Source organism: Melozone crissalis, unplaced genomic scaffold (assembly GCF_028551555.1).
Source record: "Melozone crissalis strain CALT ecotype California unplaced genomic scaffold, PUWL_Pcris_2 ptg000013l_1, whole genome shotgun sequence".
In the NCBI taxonomy this organism is placed as follows: Eukaryota; Metazoa; Chordata; class Aves; order Passeriformes; family Passerellidae; genus Melozone; species Melozone crissalis.
This window is the reverse complement of record NW_026535791.1, coordinates 52871697-52888807: the sequence shown is the minus strand read 5'-3', so window position 1 is coordinate 52888807 and position 17111 is coordinate 52871697.

The following is a 17111-nucleotide window of genomic DNA, read 5'->3' as shown; positions in this document are numbered from 1 at the left end:
AGTAAGACAATCTAGCAGAGAATTCTTCACTTGAAACCAATCTGTCCAGCACTTTAGAAAGCCACTGTGGCAATATGCGCTGAAACACAATCCTATGCTCCATTTTTTCCATTTGTAATTTATTTTGAGCCAGTAAAAAATGTCCAAATTTTTGTGTTTTGGGTTTTTTTGGGGTTTTTTTGTGGTTTTTTTTTGGTTTTTTTTTGGTTTTTTTTTGGTTTTGTTTTTGTTTTTGTTTTTTTTTGATTATGTGTTTAGTGACAGTGCCAACTTGGCCCATTTAAATTTAGTTGATATTTCAATAACCTTTTAGGACATATCCACTTTTCTTTTTTCCTCTACTGTGGCCAGTTACATACAACATTCAATTCACAAAATAAGATTTGAAATGCTATCCTTTGAAGAGAGTAATAAAAGAATATTATCAATTAAATTTCAAGGATAAATTTGCTGACATTTCCATAATAAAATGTTGGTTTCTCAATATGATTCATTTTTTCATAGGTAGTCTGACCCAAAACTCACTGAAGTCAATAAAAAGCTTCTTACAAACTCACTAGATTTTAGTTCAAGGCATGAAGCTGTTTCACCTGCAGAGCATTATTCAAAGGAAGTCATTATTCATATTAATTTTTTCTCTTAAAAGAAGAAATAAAGACAGGCACCTTATCCAGATTCAAAAGCAATTCAAGATGAGAACTAAAAATAGAATCCAATCTTAGTGATAATAGAAATAGTAGAAGCATTAGGGACAATACTGAATAATGGTACAGAACTGCATAATAAAGAAGGAATGGATAATTGTGTGTATTGCTCCTGAAGATATATTCAGATTAAAGAATAATTTATATTGTATTTTTATATGAAAGTCTCAGATTTTGCCTGTCTTTTTATTGGAATTCTCCTTCATGTTGTGAAATAAATGCATGAAGTCTAATCTGTCTTTACAAAAACAATTTTATTTTCTACATTATATTCAAGGAAAAGCAATATGAGATAATCTTTGTATATGGTTGAGTCCTGTACTCATTAAGACTCTGTAAATAACACTTTTCTTATCACATCATTCTTTAAAGCAACTTACAGAAAATTACACTGCAAATGTATTAGTTTTTCTTTTTCTACAAAAAAATATCGTGTAAATGTGCATGAATATGTATCATCTGTACTGATTCTTTGCAGCTTTAATTCTCAAATCTTGTATTTCCATTCAGTTGAATTCTCCTTGCTGTAGATATAGGATTGTGAAGTCTTATAAGCCCAAGATTTTGAGAAAATGAGTGTATCAAATGTCAGTACTTAAAAAAAGACTCATTAAGTTTTTCATAGACTTGGACATATTTTCAGTTGTAGATGTTCTTGTTTGTATCAAAACCGTGTGTCTGTCTGGTGGGAATTTTGTGGATATATGACAGCTGATCACAATTTTCCACATCTTTCAGTGGCTAACTGATGAGTGCACCTTAATCCAGTATATTCTGGAAAATAATTATACAAATTATACATTATATTATTTGCAGATAGTTTTTCAGGGTTCAGTTTTCTCCAGCACATTGTCCTCAGCACTTTGAGTATCACTGTTAGCTCAATTGGCCAGCAAACTGAAAAATTTTTTATCTATTTACCCATTGTTTCATAAAGGAAGAATCCCTACACTGAAGATAAATTGGTATTATGGCCCTCACCACACATTTAAAGCCAAAACAAGTTGAACATACTATGTCATTGAATGTCTGGTTTCATTACCAGCAACTGCATGATGCATTAAGTTAATTCCGTTCTGATATAAATAAGCAAAGTTATAAATAGCTGAGATTTTATCGGATTTTCGATATTTCTGTAGGTAATTTTGGGATTCTGCTTCCTTGAGTCCTTTTGTCATTTCTTGAATGAACTAGTGCAAGTTTTCCTAAATGATAATCAAACCTAATATTTTTATTGACTCAAGGGGTTAATTACCTTCATTTTGCATTGTCAATCCTCATTTCAAATTGTTCTTACTTCTGAGGAACTTTGAGAAACTTCCTAATGAAGTTTATATGCTCTTTTCTATATGACCCAGATAATTAACTTTGTTACAAGGTCAGCTACTCACCATTACAACACTTACAATCCTATCGCAGCTTTGGGGCACTTTGTGTTTGTGAGCATGTGTGCGCAGAATATTTGAATTTATAATATTTGAGAGATGCACATGCATATTATAAGAAAATATTTATTGTATTTTGCATACAATAAATATATAAAATTTATATTATTTTCATGTTCTCATAAATCTCAATACAGATAGGTACAGTTTACTGTAATGAAATTACTTTTCGATGTGGCCTTCTCTTTTTTAGAACACATAGACATTTTGAGTTTTCACTTTTACCATTCCATTGTAGCAAAGCAGGAGAAAATTTAGCAGTATTTGAAGATGGAATATGAGGATTGCTTTAACTGAATGAAAACAGGAACACTGTTTTTGCAGAGTGTAATTTGCAAATTGACAAAATGATTTCTTTGTCCTTGTAGGCAGACTCGGGAGACTCTCATGACTGCCCACCAACAGAGCTCCACTTTTTGGGAAGTGAAAAGACAAGCAGGGCAATATATAAGAATGAACTTTACACTGGAGAGGATACTACATGTCCTAATCTTCCTTTCCAACTAACCTTTATCTATCTCCGTATTTGAACCACAGAATTTCCCCACTGCAATGGTTTCAAACCACTGCTTTAGAGAGCTGTTGAGCGAGAGACTCCAAAAGAAAAGAACACAATTTATTGTGGATACTTCTTTTACTGAGTAGAGGTTTTTATAGACTAAATTTTCCATTTATGGAGTAGGACTACATGCTTAATTTATAAAATCAGTAATTACTATGTACTATGGATTGTGAAAATTCATTAATTAATAATCGCACTATTCATCTTCTACAGAAGAAAAAAGGAATTGATAGTGTGGATGGGGAGCATTGTGGGAGATACAGTACACAAGGAGCCAGTGGTCATTACTCTATTTGGATTCACATTTAGGGCTTGAGAAGCTAGGATGCAAATAAGGTAGTCTGTAAATTAGATTTGGGAAAGGTAGGCAGTATGTGGCAATTGACCTGAGAGGGCACATGCCTGTGTTGCAGAATGAGTGCAGCCAGTGCAGCACAGCACAGCCCCTTGGGCAGCTCCTAGTCACTCATGCAAATATGTGTGGCCTTGCCTTGGTCTGACAGCGCAGCAACAAGTCCTTGTGACAGCTTTCTTTAGAATAGTTTCCTTATGAGGGAATTGGATGGTAGCTCAAAGGACCAAAAGGGAGAGCTTCTCCCCATGGTTAGGATCTGTTCTCATTTTCACTGTGCACCAAGAGAAAATTCAAATGGGCCTTGTTCAACGTTGCATAAACAGGTGCCCAGAGGGAAAGAAGGATTACTTACTAACTATATTCCTTCTCTTATTTATGTCTTTTTAAAGCACTTACCATATTAAGGCATTTTTTGCCAGTCTTTCTTACTGAGATGCATAAAAGAGCCCTGCACCACCTCAGTCTCACCTCACCCCCGTCCCCGGTACAGAACAAAGTGTCTTTGCCAACTGTAGGAAGAAAACAGAAGACACAGCTGTGTACTTTATGCTTTTGAACACTGGGAGCATAGAAAATGCATGTATTTGTAATGGCTACAAGAGAGAAACAAAGTTGCATATCATGAATTTCTGCCTCTCAAAGCAAAGCTCTCCACAATGCTCAACAAACTTATCCATTCTCTAGATGTAGCTCCATAACAAAGTCTACAGAAAATGCTGGGTCTTGCTAGTTATCCAGTTCATATGAAAATGGCCACATTTGCAATTTACTTTTAAGGAAAATCAATCTCAATGACAGTAATCTTAGAAATTTAAATTTAAATACATCAGAAAGATTAAACCACCAAATATACTCCACCATTTCTGGCCAGGAAATTTCTGTTGTTCGAAGAAACAAATTTCATACTCTCTAAAATGGAATAATGTTTTGCAGGGAAGTGTGGTCTTAGCTCTCACTAGATAAATAGTGGTAAATAAAATGAAGTAAGTAGTGATGAGATTAGTTTTGTCCTTTTGTTTACAAGCTAAAAGATAAATCAAGTAACTTTTAAAAGACAGTCTATACTGGAGACAGAAGTAGGATTCCAAGCAGCACTGACCAGACCCCAAAAAACCAATGACATCTGAAAAATCACAGAATCTCTTTTACACTGTATAATATTATAACTCAAATAAATCTGAGGACATTGATCATCTTATCAAGGAGTTATTTCAATGAAACAATAGTACTGGCTTTTTTATTGTTATGTTCTACTGACATAGAATGCTATGAAAGTAATTTCGTGCATGTTTGAATAGGTGCTGAGTTTATGGAAAAATATATAATGTAAAGGTTATAAGATGAAACAACATATAGGTAATGTAACTGTAAAAGTAAATATTGAGAATGGAATAAAATTTAGATTTTTATATGCTTTTTAAAAAAATCTAAATGTAGAATATTTTCTGTTGCTCAGAGATTTGGTTTGCTATATGGACTTTTTGCTAGTTTTCTTCTGCATTTCCAGACACACTTCTCAAGCTGCTCACCTCTTCATCAAGCAATCATAATTGATGCATTTTCTACACACATAGAAATTTATATGTTGATACAGAGGAAGGAAGAAGGGAGATGATCAAGAGAAAATTCTGAACTTTCTCTCCTCTGATACCAGAGTTCCTTTCTGCACCAAAATGGAAAAATCTGCTCAGATTTTTAATTCTGGAAATAATTTTTTACATTTCTTCTGAATATATGTGTGTATTAACATGTGTTAAAAAAGCAATCTCTTCAGTAAAATATAGAGAAGTTATAGAAAATTCTTTAATATAATTTGCAAAGGAAAGAGGAATGGGAGAGTGGATCTATTTTGTTATAACAGCAGATGTGTCACTGTCCTGTAGCAGTCAGGGCACGAAATACATGAAGCCGCTCTGTTGTTCAATATTACATCTAGTCCAGTTATGAATACATAGTTTATTAACATGTCATGTGATAAAGAAAAAAAAAATACAGACCAATACTTTATATTCATCAACTAGATGTTGGTGTGCCTGTTAATAGGACTGTTTATTGACCTTAGTGATAGTGCTGAGTAAAGTAAAAACTTTAGCGGACAAGTGCAGGTTTAAATTCAGATTTCTACAAGTTTATCTATCGATTAATGATGTCCATGGCATGAGATTTTTTTTTCCCCAAAGCTATTTAAAAATTAAAAAAAAAAGTATGAAACTGGAATTTACAATAATTACACACCAGTTATACACCTGACTGTTAGATATCAGTCAAAACTGATGTATTAACATAATGTATGCCCCACTCACATAGCAGATTTTAATTAGTGATTAAGGAAATTATGGCTCCAATAATATGCATTTCCTTTTTGGATATTTTCACTCTTTGCAATGGTGTCAAGCTATAATTCTAAAAAAATGTTCACTTTAAAACTTCTACCTCAGAATCTTGTTGGAAAGAATCTGTTAGAAGATAAGCAAAACAATAGAACATATATTTTAGTTTGTTGGTTGGTGGGGTGTTTGGGGGGATTTCCTGATAAAAGTGTATTGTTTTTATAGGATAGGGAAGTATTATATGCAAAAATGCAACACATTGTAATGAGATTAGTTCCTTAATTTGATCCAATGAGTGAATATCTTTAAAGTCAGCTGCAAGACTGATTTTGCAGCTTGTTTATGAGACTAGAACCACAGAATCTATGACTCCTCTTTGCTCAAGGTCAGGTAAGTATATTTAGATTAAGACATTATTTCATCTTCCCCAACACTGGACACTTCCCCAGCATTGAATAGATAATATTCAGGTGGGGTGCAGGGCCATCTTGTCTAAATTACTTTTCACAATAAAGGATGTAGCAGATGATTCTTGAGGTCCCTTCCAATTTAATCTTCCAGGTATTATATTCTTTAGTGCCTTTCTTATTTGACATAAATAAGAACTTTATGATTGGAAGAAAAACCATAACAGTCTAGGTATTAATTTTAATTTAAATTGTACCTAATGTTGGTATTGCAAATCTGGGTATCCTTGGATAATATGGTAATATTACCATTCAATTCTTCTCTTTTTTAAACTAAAATTTAATTGGTTTCGGTTCCCTCTGCAAGGTGTCTGATAACATGTTATGACCTTTTCATTATGAAATTTTCAACATTTCCACAGGACTGCAAGTGTCATTTCTGACAACTACTTCAGATAAATTGATATTTGACCTTCTGTTCAGTGTTCAGAATATGCTTAGAAGTAACAATGGAGCCATTCTTGAACACACTGATAATAAGGGTGAACAACAATGAGGTGAACTTAAACAGAATTGATGAAGGTGAGTTCAATAAAAGCCACAAAAAATGTGATGGTACATGGCAGCCATGCAATGTATTCCTTAAAAACACTTTTAATTTAATCAAGTGGTTCCAGAAAAATTCTCTGATTGCTAGCTCTAAAGTCTTCTTGGCACACAGTTCTGTGTTATTTTAACAGATATCTTGAACACTAGATTTTATGGATTTCAGAGGACAATTCTTTCCACTGGAAATGAATTTTATGTACATTTCTTAATTTGAAGAGTTCCTGAAGGTTCCATGGTGGGAACTCATGACCTATTCTAATGATGTGGTATCCTTGAATACAGAGGCTTTTCTCCAGCTGATACAATTTGCCTAAAGTGAAGATCAGTCAGGACTTAAAACAGCTGCAATTAATCCTGTTGAGTTCTAGAGCTATCAGAGGGTAGAGAGGGTTCTGTTCTTTTTCAAATAAAAAAGTGGAATAATATTTACATTAATACAGGGCTTCAAGGACTGGAATCTCCTGCCAGAAGTTAGGTTTGAAAAGCGACAGTCTCACATAAAAGTGAGATTAAGATTTAAATTTCATCTGAAACCTGAGCTTTATGCAATAAGGAATTTATATGATACTTACATTAAGCTTACAGAAATAAAAGAAAAACTGTATTATCTATCCAGGATAAGTGTTGTAATTAAAAATTAATGTCACGTGCATTTTATTACTAAAGTTTTTAAGGCATTGATTGCATTTAAGTTCTGATACCTAATTTAAATAAAATTGAAAATACTGGAATAAAAGCTTATTTGAAATAAGGATGCATTTTCATAGCTATTTAGGAAAATATGTAAAAAATTTTGAAAGCTTAGGATAGTAGTATTTGTTTTGGCTAATCATTAGATTATTTATAATGAAACATATAATGAAACAAATTCTAAGAAAATAATTTCGTAATAGAACTTTCCACAAAATATATACATGTCTTTAACTGAAATAAAAAAATCAATTGCAATTACAGATAGGAAAATAATTTAAGAATATTTCTGATTTCATCTAAGAAAAAGGACATGACTGTCAAATACATGGTCAGTAAAGAAAACTAAAGGTTTCTGTTTTAGTGGAAAGGGAGCCTTGGAGTCTTTTTTCAGCACTTTTATGTTTCAAAAGGGAGTAATTAACTCAGAAGGGCCAGAATTACTCCAAGGGTGCAAAAATTCTACATTACACAACTGTGCACCACACTCTTCCAAGAGTCATGAGGTTGATTGCCTATTCACACAGATAAGTTGTGCTACATAACACGGTTTCTCAGGAAAATTTCTCTCTTCCATATCAAAATGACATTTTAACTTCTGGGGGTTTTAATACCCTTTTTACTACTTTATTTTCTGCTCTGCATATTGATTTTTCTAACCTTTTGACAGGAGCTTTACTTGCCTTGTCTTTGTGCATAATTCTTTTAAATTACATTCAGACCACAAGACAGATTCTAATCTCCATTATACAAAAATACAGCAAATCCATTGAAGTTAACGGAAATGTATGAGATTCAAAGTCTGATTCTGATCAAAAATAGACCTATTGGCTTCTAGTAGTCTAGCTTTTAAGCCAGGGAAAAGCACAATGGGCCAAGATCATTTCCAGTGGAACTACAATAATGTCTGCTGACTTTGAATAGAAGAAATCCAACATTTTCTTTAAAACTTTTACTTAAACTCATTTTCTTTCCTCTGAAAAATGGATCTTAAAAGTTTAAATATTTTGAAGATATGATGATAATTACTGTCATAAGTCTGCCAGTAACTTTTAAGGACCTTCCCTAACTGTGGGTCATGTGCACATAATTTTGCATCCCAGGATTTGGTTCCCTGTCATGTAGTTCAAGTGACCTACTGAATGTATCATTTTACCCTTTTTCTCAGCATGTCATCTTCCTATTGGAAAAAAGGTCATAAAAGTCAATGATGTGAAGATCCAGCCTGAAACTCAGGTAGCAGCCACTTAGGATAAGCACTTGCATTCAAAACCTGGAAAATACTCCAAATATTAAAAGCTCAGAGAGTGCCCATGATTTGCCCTTGGTGAAACCATACTGACTGTCTCTGCTCACTTCCATGTTTTGGCACATCTTCCAGCAGGATCTATTCCACCTTCTCAGAGGACACAGAAATGACAGTATTAGACAGGGCCCTCCTTATTATCCTTTTCAAAAATGAGTGTGACATTCCCTTGTGCCAGTCACTGGGGACTTTGTCTATTTGTCATGATTTTTCAAACATGATAGACCAATGAAATGATTGTAGGCCATACCTACAGTGCCTTGCTTCTTTCTAAAAATAGGAAAGATGTTGAAGTTTTTGGAGTCAAGAATCAGAAGTTTTAGTGAGACTGTCAATGCTTAGGCTGTATTTCAACACTAATGTACACACTTGGCAATTCCACAGCAAAGAAAGAGTAATCCCTTAAATTTTTATATAACATTTTACTATCTCATATAATTACTGATTTATGCAAATATAATTCTTAATCTTAAAACCACTTATAAGTTATTAACTTCGAGAATTCCACTTAAAGCATGACTGCACTTCTCTGGGCTTAATAATTCTGAAATGACTGAAACTTTAGGATTAAGTTTCAGGGATCTTTAGTACAAAGAACAATGAACAAATCGTTTCATTTATCATCAATGGAGCATTTGAATCAACCATAAAACCCCCACTATTTCAAGTCAAGGTTTATTTAGAATTGCAGTCATCATTATTTATCTTTTTATTACATTTTAATCTGGAGTATGCATGTCAAGGAATTTTCCTGTGGAAAAGATTTCTTCCTCCTCTTATAAGGGTATTCATCATAAGCTTTTGCAGCAGATATATTATTCTGTACATGAGCATAAATGGCCTTTTCCTTAGGTCTTGCAAGTACCCTGTATTTAATTTAGGAGAATATTCTCTGGGAAAATAAACAAAAATAAACAATCAAACCCTAACCAAACAAATCCATGAGTCCTTGTATTATTTTAAAATTACACTCTCTATGATGGTTTACACCTCTCTGCTGAAGCAAATATGTTTTAGTATTTAACAATTTTTAATACTGTATAATTTTTTTTTTACTCTTCATATACACAGTTGCATTACAGAGGATGTTTTTACTCAGGCCTATAGTGATTGGATGAGGAACTCAAAAAGGGAACTTACCACATTCTTGACTGATATTTTAACTAGATATTTGTGGCTTATGAGACACAGCATTCCATCATTCCCTCAGATTGACTATAAGATTGAAAATCTCCACCATATCAAGCCTCATTTTTCCTCAGTTATACACTTAAACACTTTTATTTAGATTGCAGAATATAAATTTCAGCACAATTTCCAGTAAGTCATTAGTAAGTCAACATTAAACTTTTGGTACCAAAAATTTTGATGTCTTTTCACATAGCTATCTCATCTAGGACCATAAAACACCCTCTAGGAAGTGGAGTAGGAAGCAGACAATTTTCATTTTTCACTTGTTGGTTTCTTTTTTCAAAATTTTTCAGAAAGTTCCTGAAAGCTTCTGGTCGAACATATTGGGAAATTATATGAGCCAGTGATAAAAAACCCTCTATCTCACTGCAGAACTTCACCAGGATATTTCATATGTGAACAGACGGCTGAAAGAACTTGGTTTAATTTCTGATGAAGAGAGGTTGATACTTAGTAATGCATTTTAGATTGACTGTGCAATTTCCATAAAGATGTTTCCTAGTAAACCTTTCAACAAAAGTACTGTTCTTCCAAATGATTTTGAGATCTCTGACAAAATTAAACCAATGAATGAAACAACCAACCTAGGCAAACAGCATAAATGCTGTTTCAATTAATTATGTTTCCATGATTAACCAATACCTCCAGTACATTATCCAAGAATTATTTTGCTGATGGTTTGTTATGGACAGAGTTGGTAATACTGATCAGACTTGGGCTTTTTTTTTTTTTTGTTGTTTGTTTGAAGTATAGAGACACTTTTAGAAAATCCTTTTCAGAGCTTTTCTTACTAGATAGCTGTATACCAGAGAATAATCATTTGTAATGTTCAGTATTTGGACTTTGTATTTCCCAAAATCTAATTTAGTTTCCAAACCTAAAACTTCCACTGAATTGGAACAGTGAAACAATTGCTCCAAGCTAAATTAGATTTGTTAACTCTTCTCAATAGAACAAGAATACAAATGATGTCTTAGAAATGTGTGTAGAGTCTAGCAGACACTACAACATAACTTAAAAACAAAATGCTACCAAATCCATTAGCACTTGTTTACATATAAAATGATAAAATAATTTGAATGCTTAAATTGCCCCATTGTTTTGGGGGTTTTTTTGGTTTTGTTTTTTTTTTTTCTTAATATGACAATATTCAGTTTCAGGAAAAAAACCCTCAATGGACATTGCATTTGGTAACCTTTCTATTGATTTTTCCAGCTTCTAGCAGTACTGTTTCTTTTCAAATGTTCACCCTATTATTTCAACATCTGTGTGATAACTGGTTTAACAGACAGAGCACCAGCTTCTAAAGTGCCCTGAATTCATAGATTATACAATTTAGCATTGTACTTTTGGGGGAAAACTCACTTAAACCTTGTTCAGGGATGGACTCAGCTGCCAGAGTAGGAAAAACCAACAGGACTGATATAAGCTGTTACTGGTTAACTTGGCTTATTGTCTGCAAAGTGTCCTGTCTACATAGAGGTTTGTTTCATACTGTCTGAAATTTTGATCTGTGTTAATGAACCCAATTTGGAAGCAGGTTTTCTGGAATGGAGAAATGAGAAACATTAAAACAAAATGATGTGGGTTGAAATTCCAGGCTGTAAGACTGTTCTGTATCTGGCATTATTTTCTCTGTTGACTCTGAGTACACAAATAAATCTATGAGTGTTCTTGTGTATCTCAGCTACACTAGTATCATCTAGACCACTCTTTCTATTCCCATTATTTATAATCAAGTGCCATGCTCTGCAACAGCCCAAGGCAGGTTCATGTAGTTGAGCTCAAAACATGATTATTCAGCAGATGTGCCTCTTGTTCTGTGTGGCTCATGCTAATGTCTTAGATTTTAATGAATCACAGAGCTTGAAGAGAGTCCAGGCTCATCTGGAAAGCAGTCTAATGCACAAGAATCAGTAGGGATAAATAAAGGGAAAGGGGACACAGCAGTGATCTGGCACCACAGCATGGAAGAGAGGTTGAGCTGAGTTATGCCAATATTAGGGAAGATAAAGTTAAGAGCAGATACAACCTTGCCTGAGGCTTGAATGGCATTTTTGGCAGAGTTATAATCACTGAACTACATCCTATAAAAGTCATACAGCAGTTCTTGCAAATTGTTACATACAGCACCTTTCAAGAATAGACATGTTTCATGAGTTAATCTAAGTTATCTGCATCAGAGTGGGGTCTCTCAGATTTGAGCAAGTGTGTGAATTTAAAAATCTGCTTTTCCACTCTGTTTGATTTGTCTGCATGCAAGAGATATAATTTGATGGAAACAAACTGCCCATAGATGGACATAAAATAATCATCCTTATAAAAATAAATCAGTATGCTATATATATAATGTATAGGATGAACAACATATGTGTATGTTTTTGAAATAAGGTCATAGTAAAGAACAGTTCTGTGGAAATCATGCACTTTTTTTTCTCTCTATGATCAGTCCAGCTCCTGGGAGCTGTAATCTTTTCAGACTAGGGCAGGATTCCTGAATTTTCTTACACTCTTCCAGGTAAGTAGAATGCCTGAAGGTCTTGGACACCACAATTTCTCTAAGCTACCAGGCAGTATATTAAACTATGTAATAGGAAGGCCTGCAAGGGCTCCATAAATTCTGTTTTTCAAAGTCTAGGGGAATTTTTTTTTTTTTTTTGGCATCAAAATTTGTAAAATCTTTTTGATGGAAATATGTTTAGTTCAGGAGTCTGAAAACATCCATGGCTAAGCAGACCACCCTAGTTAACAGGTGTTCCAGGCATACTTCCTTTTCTCAAGAAGAATCAGAAATGCTTCAGTTATGATTATGAGACACTCTCAATGTACCTTAGAGTCTAAAAAAACCCTGAAGCAGACAAAAACGCTTTAGGCTATTAATATAAAGATTCAATAGTAATAAACATTGAGGATGTCAAAAGAAAATAGTCCAAATTACTGAAAGCGAAGTAAAAAACAATACCTCTTATAAAAAACACAAGGCAAATATTCAATCTATTAAAAATTATGCAAGATCAAACCTTATGGCTGGGAAATAAGAATAATTAGTCTCTACATTATTTTCCTGAAGTGGTGGCATTTTTTTCCATTGCAGCTTAACAGGCCATTTATAAAAAGTCTCTTTGCTAAAAACTTCCCAAATATATTCTTTCAGTTCTAATTGTTATTGATTTCCATACAAGAAGATAATAATATTTTAGCATATATTTTTAATGTACAATGGTGTGTCTTATGCTCACAATAATCACTCTGGTATTTTTTGTTATTCCCATGCTGACTGGGTGAATGTCTTTTTTAGCTGTAAAGGTGGAAATGAAGATTTTGGCTCTCTTAAACTCTAAAGCACTCATTAGGAGCATAAGATTTTTGAATTAAAAAAATTTGCCACTAGTTACTGAAATATATTTCAGAAAGAGGTAAGGCTAAAGACACCAAAAGAAAAGAAACAGGATTTATTTATTTCATGTTAAATAATAAATATACAGCTCTAAGGAAAATCAGGGTATGGAACAAATTTCTAGAAAGTTTATAGATACTCAAGATAGACTAACATCTGTGCAAAGGACATTAAGCTCATCTGTTTGATCTAATTATATTTAGTCTATTTCTCATACAATAACTATAAAATGTTAAAGACAGTTGATTAGTTCCTCCAGTATTTGCTAATAAAACACAAATTTACTTCTTGCGTTTATAGAAAAGAAGATCTGTAAAGGACCAAAAGTATCTATACCTGACAACAGGCATTGAACCTAACTGCCTAGGTTAGTTTTGGGGACTGCCTCTCTGGTCAGTTCCCCCACTTCCACCGAAAACCAGACCAAACCAAAATACAAAGCCAAACAAATAAAAAACCCAAACAAACAAACAAAACAAAACAAACAACAACAACAATAAAAAACAAACAAAACTAATCAAACCTAACAAAACCCTTGCAAAAGAAACCAACCAAACAAAAAAACTCAAAAATCTTAAACTAAACTAACAGCAAAACCTTCAACAACTCAAACAAAAGAGATAGAAAGGAAAATGTTCAGCAATGCCCTGCTGGAAACACATGTCTATGGTCCCCACAGAAAAGTGGCTTTTCCTGGGCATTCTCTTCATATTTTGTGAATTTTATTAGTCTCCCTTCTGGCTGCTCCTGCTCATTATGTTGATGGCATTGACTGAAAAATACTTTGAGAGGGTGCAGAGGTTGCATATTCTCACTGGATACTAAGTTCTCTGTGTAAATTTTATATGAACAATTGTTATGGTTTATTTATTCTTATTGGCTGTTTAAATTGTTAGCAATTGCTGCTGCTATCTACCAAGCTGTATGTGAGTCCAGGGGTATGAGGGCACGAGCACTTCAGGTACAGGAGTACAACACTGCAATAGCAGACAAAGAGGAGGTGTGGGTTTACGAAATAGAAGTGAAAGGCATGCTGCAGGATTACAGGTGGTGGGCTATGGAGCTGCACACAGAAGGAGAGGAACCCTGGCCTTACAAAGGTTAACACCACTTTCTTTACAGAGATGTCTTACAGGTGTAATCATTAATATTTCCAAAGTACTCTTTAGTCCTTGGCAATCTTGCCTTAAGGATTAGGAATTGTAGATAAAGAATACTGATGTTACTTGAGCTCTACTAAAATAAAATTTAAAGGTCTATCTTGACACAAAAATCTATCCTGTAAGTGGGTTAAACAATTCCTTTAAAAGGTTCTCTGAAATGTGTAGACATGGAATCACAGGATATTCCCAGATGGGAGAGCCACAAGGATCATCAAGCCCAGCTCTTAAATGAATGGGCCCCACGGGGATTGAGCCCCAACCTTGATGTTATTACCACCATGACCTATTGCCCTAATCTCAGGGTTAAGATTTTATTTTTATTTTTTCTTTACATCTAGGAATTTCTTCATTGTATTTGTTTATTTCTTATTCATACTTATTTCAACATATATTATTCCTCCTTCTTCATACTTTCTTTGCATCTTCACCTTTTTACCCTTGTGTTTCTGAGAAATACAGACAGATTAAATCTGAGGGGGGACTTTTGGAAGCCAAGGCAATGACAGCTTCAAATTTGGTTCCAGCTACAGAGACAGATGAGGTTGTTCAGTGCCTCATACTGCTGAGTTTTCAGTACTTCCAAAGGTGAAGATTCCATATCCCATCTGGACAGGCCATTCTAGTATTTGTCTGGTGTCATCATGAAGACTAATTTCTTTATTTTCAAATGGAATGTCCCTTACTGCAATTTTTCTTTGCCTCCTTTGCCTTTTGCTGTGCACTTCTGAAAAAAAAAAGATAAAAAAATCTGTTTTTTCTATGAGTGTTCATTATGTAGTAAAAGGAAACAAGTCCCCTTAGCTCATGCTTCTTCAGGCTGACTAAACCCAGTTCTCCCAGATTACCTGATATGCCATGTGCTCCAACCCCCCTGGCTGAAGCTGTAAATGCCCTGCTGCTTATAAGGATTCATTGTGAGACCCTGGAAAGCCCTGTCAAAATCCCTATGCACTTTTCCAAATCTTTATATGAAATGGTGTCTTCAAGGCTGGTTGGTTCCTGGTTTTTCTAATTCTGTCTGACACACTGTAGAACTGGCTGTTATCCAGAGATGTAACAGTGCCTTATAATTTCCCAGGAAGCCCATGTAAAATTTCACTGTAATGTTTGTACATACCTTGAAACCTTATATGCTATGGTTTACCTATCTCCCAGATCTTCTTTTATGTCTTTTTTCCTTGTTGTTTATTTGTTTGTTTGAATCTATCTAGGGGTTGACTAGATACACATTTCTATTTACATCTGTGTCTCAAGTAGCCAAGGTTACCAAAAATATGCATTCTGTATTTTTTGTACATCATCCAGTCTATTTTACTGTCCATTATAAACTCACAGCTGAAGCACAACTGGGGTGTTTTGCCTTGGTTCATGGGAAGGGGGATGTGTGGCATCCCTTTAAAACTAGGGAACACACACAATCAGAAAGCTCTTTTGATCACTCTGGGTTCCTGAGGGGGCTGCTTTGGGCAGCTCTCCAAGTCACAACCTGAGAAGCTGAGGTGGCACAAGGCAGAAGCTCTTCTGTTCTCCCCAGGCTTTGAAGAATTTTACAATGCCTTCAGTGTTGCTGCCGCCTGCCATTTGTTGGGGGTGTGAGGAGGAACCCACTTCACCAGTTCCAGCTGTGCCCGCAGCCTCTGCACCACGCTGGGAACTTGGACCCTCTTTCTGTAAGTTCCAGCTGCTGAGAGGGGGTCGGTGCTACAACACCTGGGAAGTTTCTGTCAGAGGCCTTGCAGCATTGACTCATTTTGGACAAAAATTTGTTCTTCCATGGTTTTGTTTTGTCCCTGTTCTGTATTGGTTGTTATTTGGGTGAGGAGGGAGTTCTGGAACCTCAGAGGCTCAGTTGCTGTGCTGTTTTCCTTGTTCTCTCTTTTGGCCACATGGTCCAGAGTATGGGGATTCCCTGCCATCTCGTCTTTGTCTTCTGGGCCACACAGGCTGCTATGCTGGCCACCATCTTGGGAGTAGGGAGGGGGCTTTCATGCCATCTTGGTTTTGGTGTTCCTGGGGATCATGCATCCCAGCACTATTGTTTCTATTAGTTTTTCCTGTTATCTTGGTTGTTGCTATTTTCTTTTCAGTAAAATGGTATTTTATTCACTTGTATCTTCTTGCATCTATCTCTCCTTATTAATGAAAGAGGAGGTAAAAAAGAGGTAAACAATTTTGCTAAAAAGGAGGTAAACAATTTTGGAGTCTCCACCCTGTAGAACTGTTTTAAACTAAGACAGTCTGCTATTTATCTGATGCTTTTCTTCAACTCTGCTATGATGAGAGTTTTGTGTATAAGCAGGTTTTTGCCATATGAGAACAAAATGCACATGTTGTAGGAACAGGCATAAAGACACAATGATGAATAAGAATTCTTTATCTCAGTCTTTGCCTGGGCTGCATCTTTCTCTAAGCTTGATGCAATATTTTATCAAATCTCTCTGCTTAACTGGAGCTAAATGCTTGGTTAATGATATGGGACCTGTTTTAACACCTAAAATTTCAGACAAATCTTTGATTAGTTAAGCTGTAAATAGCAATTTCATCTAAACCAATGTCAAGCACTGCCATATCCTTCAGCTGTTCCACTGGTTATATCCAGCTTTCCTGATGATCCATTTCTGTTGGTTACCTTAAACTTTGTAGTGAACATATCTGAAATATCTTGCTTACTACAAAAGACTCTCCTGTGTGAACAGTTAGTGCATTAAAACCTTTACTTTTTTCTAATGTCATTCCCTGATTCAAGGCCAAGGTCCAGTGACCTTGCAGGCTTGGTATTTGTCTGTTCTGACTTTTTTCATTTGCATTGCTGAGAAACATGGGCCTTCACAGCCCCATGTATTTTTTAGTCACACATTCCCAATGTCCTCTGGCTAACACCAGGGCTAAGCATCTCTTTCAAATGGTGTGAAAGTTTGCTTCGGGCAAGTAAGCTTTTTATCCACAGGATAT